Below are 19510 nucleotides of genomic sequence, written 5' to 3' on the forward strand. Positions count from 1 at the left end.
TTAACCTCTGCAGTTTTTGGCTAGTCACTTTTGATCTCTGCATTCGTCTTAAATGTCTCTGTGTCTCTAGTAAGGACATTCACCCCTGGAGTCAGGGCCTGCTGGAATAATCCAGGGTGATCTCACCTTTGATCCTTACCTTAATTATATCTGCAAATATATTTTTTCCAAATAAGGAAGGAACTAAGGAAGACATAAGATCATTCACAGGTTCTGGGTATTAGGATGTGAACATATCTTTTAGGGTGTCACCTCTCAGCACGCTAAGAAATACAAAATTATATGGCCAACAGACACATGAAAAGATCCTCAAAATCAATTATCAGGAAAATGCAAATCAAAACCACAATGTGCTATCACCTCACATCACTCAGAATGGCTAGTATAGACAAGACAAGAAATAACAGGTGTTTTGGCAAAGATGGAGGGAAAGGGAGCCAACAGTGAGAATGGAAAACACTACGGAAGGTCCTCAAATAATTAAAAATAGAAATACTGTATGACCCTATAATCTGCTTCTGGGTATTTACCTGAAGAAAACAAAGCCACCATGAAAAAATACATGCATCCCTATGTTTAGTGTAGCATTACTTAAAATACCCAAGAAATGGAAGCAACTTAAGTGTGTCTACTGAGTATGAATAAATAAAAAAGGTGTGGTTAATATATATAAGAGAATATTACTCAGCTGTAAAAAATAATGAAATTTCTTGCCATTTGCAATACCAGGGATGGTGGACCTACAGGGTATTATGCTGTGACATTAGTCAGACAGAAAAATAATCTACCATATGATTTAACTCATATGTGGAATCTAAGAAACAATAACAAACAAAACAGAAACAGACTCATAAACACAGAGAACTGGTGGTTGCCATAAAGGAGGGATGGGGGGATTGGTGAAATAAGAAAATGGGGATTAAGAGGGACAAACTTACAGCTATGAAAAGTACAGCATAGGGAATATAGCCAATAATATCAAAATAACTTTGTATGGTGACATATAGTAACTACACTTTTTTGTGACAAGCATTTCTAATGTATTTAACTGCCAAATCACTATTTTGAACATCTGAAATTAATATTAAATATCAATTATACTTCAAAAAAACTGATAATTCACATTATAGGCTTGCCCTGTGGATTAAGAAAAGGAGCCACGTAAAACAATTAACACATAGTCTGTTATTATAAATATTAAATGCTTACTATATAATTATTAAATGTTGCTTTTTTAAGACCTGACATATAAGTTATCCAAATTGCCAATTAAATTCACTTTCCTGTGCAGAATGTTGGACCCATTATACTTCAAAATGCTTTCCTCTATTTTTCTTTAACACACTAAGTATTTTGATTATTCCTTCTACAAGTTGTCAATCATTTCACAAAATAAACAAATGACATTTATGCTAGAATATTCTGCCACCTGCAGGAAGCCAGGGCTTCTACAAGTCTCACAAAAACTAGCTGCATCTGCTAAAATTAATTAAATGGTTTTTGATACAGAGGTCCTTGCTCAGAATCTAGAAGAGTTCAATCAATAGATACTGTCTGCAGGTGTTAGTCAAAAACACTCCTTTAGATATCAAAAAATATTTGCTCTACTCCCATGCTCCTGATATTGTTTTCAGAAAAGGCACACAAACTCAGCTCATTAGAGATTGGAAACCACTGATTTAGATGATCAAAGTATCATTCCTGAATTAGGAGTACTGGGAACCTTGTTAGAAATGCAAAAACTTGGGCTCTACCACAGCCTGTGTATTAGAAACTTTGGGATCGGGGTTCAGAAATCTATTTTAACAGGCTTGCCAGGTGGTTCTGATGCCCCCTGATGTTTGAGAGCCAGGGAGCTGGATGTTTGGTAGTGGGGTCCCTACAGAATGGGTGGAATGGAGGATAAGGTGAAGCTGGGGTGCTTACAGCAGGGAAAGGGGGAGTAAGGGGCAGTGACAAAAGCCCAAAACAACTGCAGGCTTCATAAATGTGCAAACAGAAAAAACTTATTTCTAGTAAAAATAGGGTTCATGTATTGGCGACATTATGGATACTTCTATATTGAGGTTATTTTTTTTTCCAGCAAGGCTTTAAAGTAAAGTAAATGTTGGCTTAGATTGTTTTCTATTTTCTCTTACGTTAAAATCATTTGAGATTAAGCATAAATCCCTTAAATAACTAAAATTTTATGCATACACATAGCTAAAACCCAAACTGCAAATCCTTCAGAATTAAAAAAGACACATAATTCTACCTTGCCTCATTTAAAGTTAGTAATACTACTAAAAGTAGGTCCTTATTCTCAAATAGCCAATGCCCACTAGGATGGGAGAATATTCTTATTTGCAAATCTGGATTTGAAGTCAAGTCACGTCTTCCTTTAATAATGTCAGGATCTCAGGATTCTTTCATACTACCAAATAATATATTTGAGCTTTAATTTAAAGTCTCTCTAGGCAAAAAGCATTGTAGGCAGGGTAAAAATGCTGTGGGCATAGCCAGAGAGCTGGCGAAAGAACCGTGCAGTGGTCCTGATAGGACAAGGCAGGAGCATCGCAAGGACATTTTTCTTCCTGGCAACAGCTCCCGTGGGGGTAAGAAACCAGTTTAGTAACACTTACTTGGTTCCTCCTGCAGGCGGCAGGAGAGGTCTGTGGACAGGAAGTAAGGACTCCCAAATCAGACTGCTCAGGCTGGAAGAGCATCTTCTCCAGCGCATGCGCAATCCCCCCTTTGCCTCAGTTTCCCAGCCTGTAAACTGCAGCTGACCACAGGCCTACCTTGTGAGGGGGAAGTGGAGCTTCTCAAGCTGGTGCTGGAACTGGCACGATTCTCAAACATGGCTGCACACTGGAATCACCTGGGGCTGTACAGGTCCTTATTCTCAGCACCTGGGAAGGTCGCTCAGCATAACATCCAGGCCCCCGCTAATAATGATTATTGCTGCATGAATTGGTAGCTGCAAGCCAGAGTTCACAATAAACATCACCTGGAAAACATTGACACCTGGGCCTCACTTGAGGCATTCTGATGTACTTGATCTGGATTGAAGACCTGACCATATTTTTAAGCTTCCTCAGTGACTCTAATTTGGAGCCGAAGTGGAGAATAGAATTGCTGTACTATTTATTGAAACACAAATAAGTTAAAGTCTTTCTCTGAACGTGTCCACAATCTCGAAAGGGAAACAGACAAAACCAAAACAGACTGTGATAACAACAGCCTACACCTTGAGCCTTTGGCTATGTTCTGGGTATTATCTCTTAATGATGCCATACTTTTTTTTTAAACGGGGATTCCATGAGAATACTGAATTTGAGGTCTACCTTCTGACTTGTATTGCTAATTTACCTAATTACAAGTCCATCTGGCTATATGATATCATATTGTAGATGTCACCTTTTTATGATAACACCATAAGATGTTGTCTTGCCAATGGGCTTCAGCCCCAGGCAAGTTCGCTATGGATTCAGTGTGACCAAAGAAATCAACAGCAATACGTTCTTGGGGTGAAAGGGTTTCTTACCTGGCTTGTTCTCTGGCAGTAGGTCAAGCACTAGCGTCTCTGCCTTCGCCCAGAGCACTGGGCCGAGCTCTCTGTATAGCGCAATAATAGCTTATTGCCTACAGGTGTGGAAGCAGCAGCCCAGCAACAGGCCAATTACATCATCAGGTGGTTTAAGTTCAGTGAGGATCCAGGCCATAGGAACCCCAACTTCCCCACAAATGTGATGTGTACTGTTGTTATCACTAATAGAAAAAAAAGTTGCTTTCTCTATTACTTTCTAAAAAGCCAAAGAGTCTCTCTATTCACAGAAATGGGAGACAAGTTCAGAACTGTATACAGATGCAGGAGTCATAGAGTAAACTTCACTGCATAATGGAGGTTGAGGCACTTACAATATGAGACCAAAGAGAGAAGACATCAGAAATGGATACATTTAAGTGCTGGGGGATAGGGAGGCAATTTCAGCAAGAGGGGATCAACTTAGTAGGTACACATAATAATACATACACACACACACACACACACACACACACACACACACGTACACATAATAATACATACACACACACACACACACACACACACACACACATACACACACACGTTTGAGTAAAATAGGTGTTTAATAAAAAGTATAAACTTACTTGGTGATGGGGGAGTCTAGTAAACATAATGTTCCTCATGTAATTGTAGATTAATGATACCAGAAAAAAAGGATAAACTTATAAAATGCATGGTGTGCTGGTATTTCTTATCATCACCAGCTTGTGAATTAGTTGCTATGGAGCTTAAGCAGTCCACTCCTGTGGACAAAGGGACAGTGGACACTGGGACGAGACTCAGTAGAAAGGTGAGGAGGCTGAGCTCTCACAGGTTAAATAAACTGCCCAGTGTGAGGCGCTAGTGAGTGGTGGAACTGACACCCAGGCCTGAATTCTCATCCATTTCCCCCATCAAGTAGAGGGTGGTTGGGGCTGTGATAAAGCGGTGATGGATAAACATGCCCCAGGGGAATCAGGAAGGGCTGTACAGAAGGCATTTGGGAGAGGAGCATGGCTGGCTCTGGGCAAGCTGAGGTGAGAGAGCACAGTCTGCTGGGAGATCCTCACTGGGCCAAATGCAGGCCTGCGAAGTACAAATCTTGGTTTGGTCATAGGAAAGGAGGTTATGGGCTGACCCATAGAAATGATGTAATAGCTTATGGGCTGAGCAAGTGTCAGAGAATGCTGGGAACTCAGGGAAAAGGGAGGCCCGAGCCACATTTTAGGGTAATGCACTTTTGGAAGCATGGACTCCATTTGCAGAACAGTAGGGAGCCACTGTGGATTTTTTGAGCAGGGAAATGACACAATAAGGGAATTAAAAACAGTCTAGCAATGGTGAGTTTTCTTACTAAAAATCCAACCATAGCATTTTTCAACTGAAAAGAAACAAGACTTTATTTGCCTATCAGTTTCAAGCTAGTAGGCCAGGCACAGCCCAAAGGCCTGTTTTGTCTGGTTTGGTCTTGATGTGTTTTTTTCTTCTTGCCTTTTAGTTTTCAGCTGGAACATGTGACTTCTGATTTGTGGTTCCTTCTCCTGGTGGGCTAACTGAATTTTGTGACATGGCCAGGTGGAGCTCAGAGACAAAAACTTTTTGCCAAATAAGCTTAAAGCAAAATTCTGACCAAAGGAAAGGTGGTATCGGGCATGCTTCATCCCATCCCAAATCATATTTCAAAGGCAGCCTTTATATTTTTTTAACAGCCGTGAATCTTGTGTAACTGTGGTCAGCAAGAACTCCCACTCCAATAATATGCATACCAGCCCAGCACCACCTTAAAAACCAGAGGGTTTGAGCCTTGGAAATTGACATTGTGTTTTCTAAGCCAGACCTCTTTAGCCATCTATAATGTGCCATCTTTTGTCGATGATACATGTTCAGCAGTAAATGCACAGATTCCCCATGCCATTCTGTAATTATGCCATTGATTAATACCAGCAAGTTCTCATTCTCCAAGGAAGGGCTGGCTTCTCACAAAAATTCCCTGTTTTCCAAGAGGTGAAATATAGAGGAATTGGCATAAATATGGTGAGATAATGGCTTTGGCTGTCTCCTTTCTGGAGACCTAGACACACCTGGTCCTCTTCCTGTGCTTAAGTCAGCCAGAGACTAACTGGCCAGAATTTGCATGCAACCCTTCATTTCAGAGGACAGTGTGCTTTGAAGGAGAAAAAGTAATCATCCACATTTTTAAATTGAAAGCACCATCCTAATGATTTTTCCATGGTCAGGGGCTGAACACCCAAGACTTAAATTATTCATGTGGAGCAAAGTTAAAAACAAAAACAAAAGCTCTTTATATTAGGTTTCTCTGTCTTGGCACTGTGTCCTTTGGGGCCACATACCTCTGCCGGGGCTGTGCTGTGTACTGCTGGGTGTTTAGCAGCATGAAGCTCTCTGTCCACTGGATGCCAGGAGCACCAACACTCCAGTGGTGAAGACCAGAACCATCTGCGGGTGCCGCCAGGGTGCCTGGGGGCAAATCACCCCCCACTGAGACTCACGGCTTCATATCCACTTCAGTTTCATTTTCCTGCTTCTCCCCAAACTCGCTGGACAGCACAGCTGTTAGAAATATAAAATTTGGCAGTAGGTGAATTAAGCTAATAAAATCAAATGCATTTCAATTTTTTCAAATTAAAAGTTAAGAGCATGAAATGAACTTTCCTAAAGTTGTAAATAGGTGAGAAAACTGATCAAAAGGATACTTAAATATCCAGAGGAGCTAAAAGGAAAAAGGAGTGGTAAAGAAAATATTATGAAACTTGAAAATGATGTTCTTCTCTAAAGGAATTAATGGTTATTTTCAATGTTGCTTTGTATTAATACAGCATGAGGTGTATGAGTAATAGCATAGCTTTTCTTCCTTGCCCGGAGTAATTACAGTGGAACATCTGAAGATTAAATCTAGGAAAAGTTTCTAAGCTTGATCTAGGAACTGGTAACTAATAACATGCAAAAAAGGAATCATAAAAGTGATGAAGGCTTTTTTTCTTTTTATAAAATGTATTTTTTATTTTACAATGATTATTTTTGGAATGAGCAAAATGAGATTCATCTCCAAATTCCTTCATGGCTATTGAAGAGAACTCAGAAAAAAATAGCTTAGCAAAAATTCTCATTTGCTGTATTTCATCATGTTTTAATACACAGTAGTTGTATTTTGAACATGTAATTTTCATATAGTAGCTACTTACACATTTAGGCTAGAGTGGCATAAAAGTTAATGATTTGAGAATCATGGAATTATCACAATGACAGAACCTTAGTGAACACTTTATCCATCAGGTCGTAACCCTGGCTGTGGATTTCAAATACTTGAAGAGTTTTAAAAAATATAGGTGTCTAGGGCTCTTTGGACAGATACTCTTATTTAATTGGTATATGAGGAGTACTCACTATTTTTTTTAATACTCTCGGATGCTAAGGTGAAGAACAGCTGGTATAATCCATGGGTTGCAAACCTAAACGGTTACAGGGACCTGCAAATTAATGCAAATTAGTTAGGTGGCCCCAGTGTAAGACAACAGGGCCTGGTGGGGTCTGTGGTGAACCAAAGTGTTGGATGCTCTGTCTAAAACCTTCTGCCATTCAGTTATAGCCATCTGGAGATGCTGCCTTGGTGTTTTTTAGAAATGAGACATGTAGGTGTTTTAGAGAAATACCCCCAACTTTTTTGAATACCGCTAGGGGATCAGTTTGCAATCCTAAATCTGGTTCAAAGTGTTTACTTCACCAATGAGGAAACTGAGAATGACAAATTACACAATTACTCCTGATGACATAATTAGTGGCACAGCCTGACTCCAATTGCAGTATTTATTTTTCCACTTACCCTACTAGGATATGCTACAACTGGTCGTGAGAATGAGAGCATTTATTAAGTGCCTATAGTGTGCTTGTAGTAAGTGAAACATGCATACTGTTTTTTTTAAAACCTCTTAGGGAATTCATGGAATAGGGATTAACACTATCCCTATTTACAGATGGGGAAAGTGAGGCTGAGAGGCACTGATTTACAGAGGTCCATGGAGCCTGACACTGAATCCAGGTTCACCTGATTGCAAAGCTTGTGCTGTTAACTCTCTGCAGCCTGCTTTCCTGATGTTTCTTGCCATGTGATGTAAGGAGTCTCTTTCTTGATTCCATTTGGAAGCCATGCACAGAGCTCTTGTCCTTGGAGCATAAGTCAAGGTCCAGCCCAGCAATGCTCTTGCTGTGCTGTGCCCATCTTTGGTGTTTATTATTAAAGTTGACCCTGCTTGAGGTATGAGGTCAGCTCTTCACCAGGTCTGCTGGAAACCCAGGAAAAGTGACAGCCCTAATGAAATGCACTCTAAGCGAGCCCCTGTCGGGCTTGCCACACTTAAGCACAATTTGCCTGTTTCAGAAGAGATGGAATAAATTGAATATTGGCCTCTGTGTCCCTCCCTGGAGTCTCCTCAGACAGTATGCAAAGATGAAGGCTTCCACTGAAAGGCACCGTAAGGACAGGCCTACTTTGCAATGGAAAAAAATGCATTTAAGAAGAATGTGGGAGAAAAATGAAGATGGTTTACCATTAAATGTCCATCAGAATCAATGAGCGTATTTCCATAACTGACTCAGCATTTACTTTCTTCTCTCTTCTTTCTGACCTGAAGCCACTATTATCCCAATGACTGACGATCTCAAAGCATACAAATATCCTTCAGATGCTCTCCAAATTTTAGATGAGGGCTAAAAAAATTCATCATCCTCGCTGCTGAGCATGAGTGAACTGTAAACAGAACCAAGAGTTCATTCATTTGGTATCTTGACCCTGCTGGGCAGAGCCCTGTGTTCAGGGCTTAATGAGGTGACACATTAGGGCATGACATGATCTGACCTAAGGAATTTAGGGTATATACTGAGTGGTAAAGTAGTCACAACTGTTGCTGTGAGTTTAGAGTTGCTCTCATAAGTTTTAATGAAAAAAAAAAACAAAATAAAGATACAAAGCTCAAAATTCTCCATCATCTTCAGAAATAACCACTATGATGAATTGGGCAGGTCTCTTCTATGTTTTTCATAGCTGCATGTGACTTTCTTTTATACTGCAAGTAGGGTCATATGGTTAACAGGGTCTCCTAACTGCCTGGCCCCCCATTAGTATATGAAGAGCGGTGAAAGGAGGGGCCGACCAGAGCCCCTGTTTCCCTGGCTGGGGCAGGTTCCCCAGGAAGACACTGAGTCAGTAGCCGCTCTGTTCAGGTTGGAGCTGCTGTCCTCCAAGCGCACAGGCACGCGCAGACCGCGGCAGAGCTGTGGCTACAGGGGGACAGGGAACCTGAGTTCTGCACACAGCACAGAAGGGCGCGGCGGCCATCCAATCAGACCATTCTTACTTCAGGGGAGATGTGGGAGTTTAGACTAAACGTACCAGTTTTAGATTATGCATTCCAGTTAGATCAACAACTGACTGGCATCTAGACTGTCAAAGAGAAGCCAGCTTAGCTGTTGTTCTTTACTTTTACTTTGATTATCACAGACTCCTCTTAGGTAAACAAGTGTGCAGTGCCTTCACTCATTGCTTTCATCGTGTATAGATCCATCTACACATGATGGATCATCTATAGATTATTTATCAATCCTGTGGGTCCAGCTATTTACCAACCCAAATAGTCCATCTACGCTCACATTCAACAGACACTCGAGAATCAACAGTAAACCAGGCAGAAAACAATAGACAATCTTTGGCTCCCAAGAAGGCCATAGTCCAGTCCTGGAGAAAGACCGGCCACAATGATCACAAGGAGTGGTTGGAGTTACTGCACGAGAAGGAAGTGGAGGCTATTGGAAAACACAAGAGGAAAGCTAAAACGGAGTCAGGCTCTCAGGCAAGCCTTCGCAGGAGGAAAGACGCCAAACTGCGATAAGGAGGGTGCTCATTTTAGTTCAGCCCGCTCGCTGTAAGACACTTTGAAAGAGACACTAGCAGTGTTAAACGCACTGCCTTGGAGTCAGATGAAAATCTGATTACATGTCTGAATAGCTGAAACCTCCCACCGCTACTGGATTATGCTAAGCCCATTTGGCAATTTGTAATAGGACCATCTTTTCCCTGTGCCCCACCTGCCTGAGGTGTATATTTGGCATACAGTTTCCCTTTGATTCCTTCCTTCCTTCCTTCCTTCATTTTCCCGACATATCCAATGTTGTTTCTACCTTTGGGTTGTGGATGCCTACTGTGCTTCTGGACACTCCTTCCTTCCTTGTTTCTTTTGAGAAAAAGTGCTCCAGTATTTTTGAATAAAAGCAATTCCAATATTGATGGTCATCCCTTCAGGTCTCAGGGAATTTGCAGTAATTCCTTTTAATGCTGTAGTGGCTGAGATGCTGTAATTACTAAATGAATATTTACTGAGGGGATGGGCAGGTAGTTGAAAAATAAGGACATCCTGTGCCAGTCTGTTGAGCTGAATAGCATTAGAGCTGCCTCTCTTCCTCAAACATGATTCCTTGAAATTCCAGCTTTACCATCCATTACTGCTTCATCACTCATGAAATGGCATCTGCCCAAAGGCAGATTCTTGGTATTTTTCTTTCCGGCTCCTGGAAAACCTAAATAATGCAAACTTGTACTAGAGAAATGTCTCTGAATATCCTAATGAACCATGGAAATATTTGCTTCTTAACATGCTTCCAACTTTATAACTTTCAGTCATGGAAGAGGAACGTATTTAAGGTATCAGATCACTAGTTCTGAACTTCTCTTTTTTGACTGCTTTGTGGGTATGTCCTTGAAGAGATAATTTCTGGTTGAAACATGATGAGAACATGAGGGAAAAAGGGGGGCCACACAAAAGAAGAGAAACCTAACAAGGTAGCCATGACTTGTAGAGAAAATCTAAAGATTCAGAACTAGGAGTTTCTTTGTTTTTTGAAAGTCAGGTTAGAGTTCAAACTAATGCATATCAGAGATCTTTTGGGAGAAAAGGTTGAGGAATCTGGGCTTACTAAAATGATGAGTCCTGCTGGGGTGGTCTCAAAGGTCTCTATTTCTGAAGGAAATCTAGCATATGTAAAACTCTGAATTAGGCACAAAGGTTACATTCCAAAAGAAGGAATTAGAGAGAGTACTTGGGCATTTTATGTACAGGCACTCTGACTCTCAGTGTAGGTGGCTGAATGGACTGGTGTGCCTATATTTTAAATGTATTATTTTATTTATTATTGTTGGAGTGATTCTATTTTAAGATTTGTAAGTAAGAAAACCAAGACTTAAAAGGTTTAATTACTCAAGAACACAAGCCTAGTAAGAGAAAGAACCAGGATTCAAATGCAAATCTGAATTTGTATCTTATTTCTATTTTCATCTGAGAGCTCTCAGATATGGTTTGTAGAAGTGAATTATTGGCTTAGTATTTACAGAGCTTGTGTTTTAGCTTGACCCTTTAATCTTCACTACTGTACAATTTTTTATTCCCATTTTAAAATTAAGGAAATTGATGGTTGGGGACATTGGGATGCCAAAGTTCTCATAGGCAGAAAGGAGAGCCCGATATATATCCAGAGATGTCTGACCTCAGTATCCAGATATGCCCATGCTCTGAATCTGCACACTTTTGTTGTTTTTCTTTTGTGTTCTATTTTCTTCTGCATTGAACTTGGGACTTTAACTCTTACTTCCTAAGAATCAGTGAGACAGATGTTGCACCAAGAAAGTTAATAAAAAGATAAAACTCAGCTGCCACTGTTTACAGGCATCTCTAGAATTTAAACTACGAAGATACTTATAAAAACTGCAACAGACTGGGTTCTTTTTTTAAGCTTTTCATCTGGTTGCTTCTTTGATAAAAGCAACTTTGGGTGGGGATGTTTGCCAAGAGCCTTAGTTGGGAATAAGTTACAGTTCTTGAAAGGGGAACAGTGAAGCCTAGAAACAGAGTTTTTATGAGTCATATATAACAGATACCCCATAAAAGCTGGAATATGCCAACCCACATCAACTGAAATAATGACATCTAGACTGCTAGTATCTCAAAGACCTTCAGAAGAGACTAAGCCAAGCTATGTGTATTGAACCTACTGTCATAGGGGAGATGCCACCAGGGCAGGGTCCAGGGCATTTTCAGAGTGAGGAAGTTAGCAAAGGGTATTTATAAGGTTTTAGGGACCAGGCTTGATGCTTTTAAGGTAGGTCTTGCAAGGTGGGAAATGGTTGGGATTGGGCATATTTTATGATATATTAACTATCATGGGTAGACACAGAGGAGAGGGTCTTGAAATAAGTCTTAATGAGCAAGCTCTAAGTGTTGATAAATAAGCTCTTTTAAGTGGTATACAGTCCTGTCTCCCATGAGGAAGTATTTCTTTACATGAACAGGTATTTATTTTTGCTTGTTCTCAGTATTGTTTAACGTATGCATGGGAAATGAGCCCAGTCCCAGAATTGTTTCACTGGGAACAGGAAGTTAAGCTGGTTTCAGGTCCCAGACAAAAAGTCTCAGCCATGTTCAAAAGTAGGCCAAGGCAATATTAACTTGGATTAACACATCTCCTTACAGGGCCAACATAAGAGTCCCTCCTTCAAGCTTACGCTCCAGAGAACATTCTTGTATACATACATTGGCTATATTTTTGTAGTAACTTATGTTAAATTACTGCAGGTACAATTGGTGGGTCACATGATTTAAACACATACCATCAAATTGTCCTCAGGGAGAGCTTACAATTATGTTTCCCACATTCTCAAATGTTGCCTACTCAGCGAAGCCTTCCTTGATGATATCATCCTAAATAAGATTGTATCACCTCCACTCTGAAGCTCTTCATACCCTATTACCTTGTTCATTGCACTTATCACCCCTTGACATATATTTGTACTTTCTCTTCCGCAGTAGATTAAATGTTCCAGGAACAGAGGGACTTTGTTTCTTTTGCTTACTATTATACCTCCTGCTCTTACAACAACACTGCCTGGCAAATAGTAGGGCTCAATAAATATTTGTGGATTGAATTAATGATCAGTTTTTAAAACAAGGTACTATCTCTTTTATTCTCCACTGTAAAGAGCCATATTCCAGTTGAGTAGGACGGTAAATACAGTCACATCAGGGCAGCTTAGCCAGTTAGTGTGTCTCCTACACCTGCTCCCCAATCTGTGCAGCCAGGTCTTCTTCAAAAGTCCTAGATTTGCTTACCCCAACCATGAAAACCTTACCACTGTCAGGATGACAACATTTAGCCCACCCATTTGGTGGACATGTGTTTAGATCCGGGGTTGGCAGATTTTCTGTGAAGAGGCAGATTATGAACAATTTAAGTGTTGCTGGTCATACAATCTTAGTCACACACTCAGTTCTGTGGTTGTAGCTTAAAAACAGCTACAGACAATAGATAAATAAACAAACGTGACTAGGTGCCAATAAAATTTGATTTACAAAAACAGGTGGCAGGCTAGGATTGGCTCACGGCTGAGTTTGTTGACCTGTTTTAGAATTGAACCATTAATTAGTTTTCACTGATTCAACGTTATACAGAATCTAAAATAGCTCTGTCGAATAAAAATGTAATTGAGCCACAGATGTATGCCAAACTTATAATTTAAAATTTTCTAGTGGCCATATTACAAAATGTAAAAAGAAAGGTGTGACATTAATTATTTTAATATATTTTTGAATAATTTAATAACAATATATTTTAAAATAACAGAAATAAATTTAGAAATAGTTCAGTTCCATAAACACATGAAGCCAAATATATTCAAAATATTGTTTCTGTATGTAAATGCTATTAATGAGATAGTTTACATTTTTATATGAATCAGGTGTACATTTCACACTTTCAGCACATCTCAATTCAGAATCGGGAATTTCAAGAGCTCAGTGGCTGTATGTGGCTGGTGGCCACTGAATTAGACAGTGTAGATTTGCAGCAGGTTTTCTTCACTTTGGAACTATTGGCATTTTGGACAGGAACTTACTTGGTTGTGGGGGGAATGTAACAATTCATCATGGAATGAATAGCAGACTTCCTGTGCTTTTCCCCACTAGAGTCCAAGCAAGGGCCTTCTCAATTGTGACTATGAAAAATGTCCCCAGATATCACTAAATGTCTCCTAAAGGGTAGGATCACTCCCAGATGAAAACCAACGATCTTGATCAAGCAAGTATTCTAAAACTAGGTCAGTGAATCCCCTGGAACTGAACATGACATTTAGTGCCTATGGGCTTAGGTATACTTGGAAAGTGTGAAGAGGGAAGGAAAGGATGTGCAGTTTTCTATTTCCTGAAGGTGCTGTGACCCAAAAAAGATTAAAATTAATTTTGATTTAGTGAAAGAGATGTTAAACTATGGAATTAGGTACACAACACTGATGGATTCACACCACAAATCCAATCTATTGCCTGTGTCCTTTCAAAATGAAATCAATTCCCATGATGAACCCAAACTTCAGTCTTATTAAACTGCACCATTGCTTTGCCCTCTTGATCCTTTAGTGTTGGGCACTGCTTTTGAATACATTACATTTCTAGCATTACTTAGAGAATCCACGAAAGAGTAGATCTAGTCAAAATATTAATAGCAACGGGCAGGGGTTATAGATAACATTTTAGCAACCAGAGAATCAATATTATGGAAACTGCATGTTAGCAAAATGGAGAGGTCAGGAGATTGGTGTTAAATTTATATGCTCTAAACAGCTAAGTGACGTCAGACTGAGTGGGACTGGCCTGCATGCTTTCTCAGATTGTATGAGAACAAAACTGGATAACTGAATTAGTGGGTGTTAAGGTTACTACTCCTTAAAGCAGTAGTTCTGATTTACACTCAAAACTCTGCTTGACTCCTCATGTCTACCTGCAAACACAGACTGGAGCAGCTCAACTATGATGGCAAGGATAATGAAGGTCAGCTACAATTAGCCTTTCCTAGTTCCTCTAGATGCTATAAAAATATTGTGTTAGTATTGATAAATTTAAATTACGGGGAAGGCATTATAGAATCCTCAGGCTGACTGTTCCCGCTTTTTTCACATTCCTGTATGACATCCCTTTTTGATTCAAGGAATGAGCAGGTCTTCACATGAGGATACAAACCCTTTGCTTCAGAGGCACCAACCTCTAAAACATCAGAAATAAGTGATAGAACTATTAGAATACGAACTATCTTTGGTAGATGTGGGCATCCCGAAAAAGAGCCTCCGCCACCAAGTGTCCACGCTGAGGTATTACCTCTGCAGAGGTAAGTACACCTCCTCCCCAGATCTGCGGTGCAGGGGAGGGAGCCCCAAGGGCTTTTCAGGCAGTTACAATTCTATGCTTCAAATATGAAGCCACTGCGGACTGTGTGGGTGGGTGTTACTAAGAGACTGACTGCCCCAGCTGAAACACTTTCCTCAATTCCCTTGTTTCCTATGAACTCACTTCCTGGTTTGGTTACACAGAAACACCCTGCTTCTCCCTCCCTCTCTAAAAGAAGACTGAGCCATCAATTGGTCCACGTTTTATATTCAGGATGGGCTGAAAATTTGGATGTTATATAATTTCAGACTTTCGATTCTATCACATTATCTCTCAATGAATTTGTACGTATTTTTTGAGAGATGTACTACAGACAGGATTGCAGGAGGATGGTGTTCTTCCTACACCTTTAAATTTTAGATCACCCTTTTCACAGTTCACTTGGAGCTATGAAATTTTAAAGGCTATCACCTGAAATCATCTTACAAATAATATAATTCTATTGCATTTGTGTTAAAATTACTAACAGGAAAATATATTCCAGTTTTAGAAACATGAACATATACCACATTTCTGCAAAACCTATCTTGGCATTTCTTTATGTTTTAATACACCAAGATATTCAAGAATATAGGTACCTTGGGCATCTCTTGATGTGCACACCCTCACATCCAAAGGGGAGTGAAGATAAGGACACTTGCTGAAACGAAGCTCAGAAGGAAAACAGACCCCAGAGGCATCTGAAGGAGGTTGAGGGAAAGACGGAAAGACGTGAAAATAAGGACGTAAATAAATGACCTTAGAGTATGAGGAGGAAACCCATATCCTTTGTCAGGTGAGTGTGTGGCCATCAGCTTCCTCAGGGAACACCCATACCCGTAGGCAGGATGGTTGGTGCCTCTAACACAAAGCAAAGGGTTTGTACCCCCATGCAAGGACCTGCTCATTCCTTGAAGCAGAAGGGGGTGTCTTTGAAGGAACGTGAAAAAAGCAGGAACACACAGCCTGAGGACTCTCTAATGCCTTCCCCATAACTTCCAGCTGAGTCCTGGAAACTGAAAGCGAGCATTTGTGGCTCTCTGGCTGCAGCCTTTGGCCTACAAGTGAGACACTTTACTTTAAAGGCAAACGACGTGCTTCATCAGCATCTTGTGACTGAACAATGTAAAATGATGTCCGATTCTAAAGCCTTTGTGTTTTTATTCTTCACTAGCAGGCTCTCAAAAGGTTTGGGCTCATTTGTTCAAAAAAACCCTGATTCTTGAAATGGAAGACACTTTGAATTTTACTTAACCAGAAACTCCCTCCAGTTTTGCCACTTGAGGGCACTAGTCGACAATATTACTCTCCCACCATTTTTCCTGGTCTAATTTTTTCCCTTGCTAACCTGACCAAGGCCTCTAAATCAAAGTCCTGTTCCACAGATTAACGTGGAGCTGCTTTATCCTTCCAAAATTCGTAATCTCAAAGATTTCTTAGAATAATTGGGAATCACAACATTTCATCCTCATTTCTGGAATCAGTGTTTTTAGTCCAGTTCACATCAGCCTCGACAAGTCACTGTCAAAAGAAATGACGAAAATATTTACTCATCGTCATTCAGCAATAACTCTCTATCATAAGAATAGATCTACATGATCTAACCACTGAAAATGTTCATTTTAGTAACATTTAAAGGATGACCAAATCCAATACGAACATTTAAGTTCATTTAAAGAATGTTATTTTCAGCTTGTTTCAGAAATACTTTGAGAGACCTTGAGCTAGATATTTGACAAGACACTCTCCCCCTCAATTTTAGCACCCTTATTGTGTTATTCACATGCATTAATGTTCTTCCAGGAACAATCAACAATCAATAACCTGTCCTTACACCACATCCCATGGTTCTCTCACACCACCAAATTCTACTGAACCTAACGTTAGTGTGAAACAAGGAAAAATAACTTGCGTGGCAAAAAATGTCTTTTAGAATCTTGCTTTGAACTCGAAGAATCTATTCTTTCAAGACTGCTGTGAAGAAGGCAGCCTTACCTACCGACTTGGGAAGTTGAAGTTACCTAGATTTTATATTTTTCCTTATTTTATTCTGTACCTCTACCCCAGTTCTCAGGTGTCTATCTGCTTGTCTGCTTTTATGATAATCATCATTGTTCTGCTTATTATTTATGCTTACTGGAATATGAAGAGTATATGTTTGCTTAATAAATGTTTGCTGGGTCACACACAAAAAGCTGGATCTATGTTTTTTAATTAGGGTAGAGATTGCAAATTGTGGTTAAAAACATTTAAGTTTAAGAAGCACAGACTTGAGTTCAAAGCCTTGCTCTGGTATTTACAATCTGGGTGAAGTTGGGTAGGAGACAATTAAGAATTCTAGAACCCCTTTCTCTCTGCTATACAATGGAAGATAATATCCTTTAGCCACTAGTATTGCTTTGAAGATTAAGATAATGAAAATGATGGTATTAAATATCATTTTTATTGCTCTTATTACTCAGTTAGGTTTAGTCCAAAGGATGTTCTGATTCTGGAGATGGTATAAATGGGACTGCGTGAGTAGGTTTCTGCCAGTGGTGCCTTACACAGGCCCCCTGCTTCACCCAAATGCTCATCTCCCTGGCCAGCACGCACTCGATACTCCCCTACATAGGACTGCAGTTCCCACCATTTCTTTGCAGAAGAATCTGCTCCATCCTCTACCCCACCTCTCACCTGCCTTTCGAGGTCCAGCTCCCATCATCCTTCTATGAAGCATTCGCTGGCACAGACCAAGAGGACCTGATTTTGCACTCCTCCAAATATTCACCATTTTTACTCTTTGCTTCTTGCTGGATGCAGTTTCCCTCATTCCTGGAAAAGCCAGATTGATTGATTCTGCTACTGGTTGTACACAACTCCAGCAAAGTATTTCCCACAAGACTGAACTCCTTGAGGGGAGATAGAGCCTCCACACCCCAGTGCCTAACACGATGCTTAGCACAGAGTAGTCACCCAACAAATACTGCAAGAATGAATTCAGGAAACCACTTATATGTTTGGTATGATTGTTATATTTTGGTATATATTTTTTATGCTTAGTAACTTGTAAGTTGCAATAGTTACTCTGGACTGAATTGTGTTAGACCTTGCAATGGTGTGATGTGGGACAGGCTGCGTGGCTGGGCACTGAGATCTTCACTCACGAATATTATCTTAGAATTTGAAGATGAGGGAGAGAGTAATACAATGCAACACTCAAACCAAATCTTAAAGCCATTTCTCAAGCTCTGCTTTACAATAATTTTCTGTCACTGACCAGAGGTGTTTTGCTAGAATAAACACTGCCTAATACAGGCTTGGAAAGAAAAGCAAATTTAAAAGTATTGATTTATTAAATCCTTATTGAATCTCACCATTTCATGGAAGCAATACACCACAGTGATTTAAAGCAAACCTAGCTATAGTGCTTGTCTTTGAAGAGATCAAAAGCTTGCCCTGGAATGAAAATCTGCACATAGCTTTTTTCAATGAAAAAGTCTTGCTATTGGGGGAAAAAAAAGGTTATTCAAAGTAAACATTATGCTTCGTGACATAGTTAATTTGCATTCTGGCACATGTTTCTTACGTTCATAGTCCATAACCTGGCAACTAGTGCCTGGTCCACATTTTTGAGTAACACCGGTTCAGAACAGTGGTTCTTAACTGGTGCCAGTTTTGCCCCCGAGAGGCCATTTGGCAATTCTGGAGACATTTTTGGTTGTCACACCTGAAGGTAGGGGTTTGCTACTGGCATCTAGTGGGCAGAAACCAGGGATGCTGTTAAATGGACTACCGTGTAGAGGACAGTCCCACAACAAAGAATTATCTAGACCCAGATGATAGAGCCAAGGCTTGAGAAACTCTCTTAGAGCATGACTTTGGACTCAGACAGATGGGAATCAAACTCCTGGGCCACTTACCACAAGTGTCACCTTGAGTAAAATGTTGCCTCAGTATGCATGAATTGCCTCTACAAAGTGTTAAACTGTCAGGGTTGTGCCAATGAGGAGAGAAACTGCAGAGCTTTAACAAAGACTCAGAGAAAAGCAAGTGCTCAATGTACAACAGACACTATTATTTCACTTTTTAGATACAGCTCTTATCTCAGTGACCCATGAATTGTCCAAGGACTCACTAGATTAAGGGCCAAGTCATAGTTTTTTTTGTTGTTTTCCCTCCCTTAGTCCTTTCTTTCCTGGATAACAAATTACAATGAGTTCTTTGCAGTCTTTTATTTTGAGGACCTACAGTGTAAATGCATTTCATTCGTTGTTGAAGAGGAATGCAAAGCAAGATAAAACAATGCCTCAAGTTTGACTCCTTTAAAGATAACTTCATTGTCAGAAAGAGCCACTCCATTGACAGAGCTGAGAAATTTGTTTGAAATTCCTCTTTTGTCCCTTAGCATGAAGTATGATGCATGTCCAGGAGCTTAATGGTTTACAAGTTGGGACTCCCACTGTGTCTTTTTCTGCTGGTGATTTTGATTCTCTGACACACAACATGACAGATTCTTGAGTATCCTGAGCTTTGAATCTGTACTTTTTTTCTTTTTTGCAGCTTGAGTGAAACCCTTCAGGCAGAGTGTGAAGATGTGGTTCTTAAATAAAATATTTTTCTTCTGTGCTAATAATTCACACATTCTCCACATTTCTCCTCTATACTCAGGGTCAGTGGGATACATTCATTTTTCTTAATTCTGTCTGGCCTGTTGTTCTCCGGCTTCCAA

This window comes from Manis javanica, chromosome 3 (assembly GCF_040802235.1).
Source record: "Manis javanica isolate MJ-LG chromosome 3, MJ_LKY, whole genome shotgun sequence".
Lineage (NCBI taxonomy): Eukaryota > Metazoa > Chordata > Mammalia > Pholidota > Manidae > Manis > Manis javanica.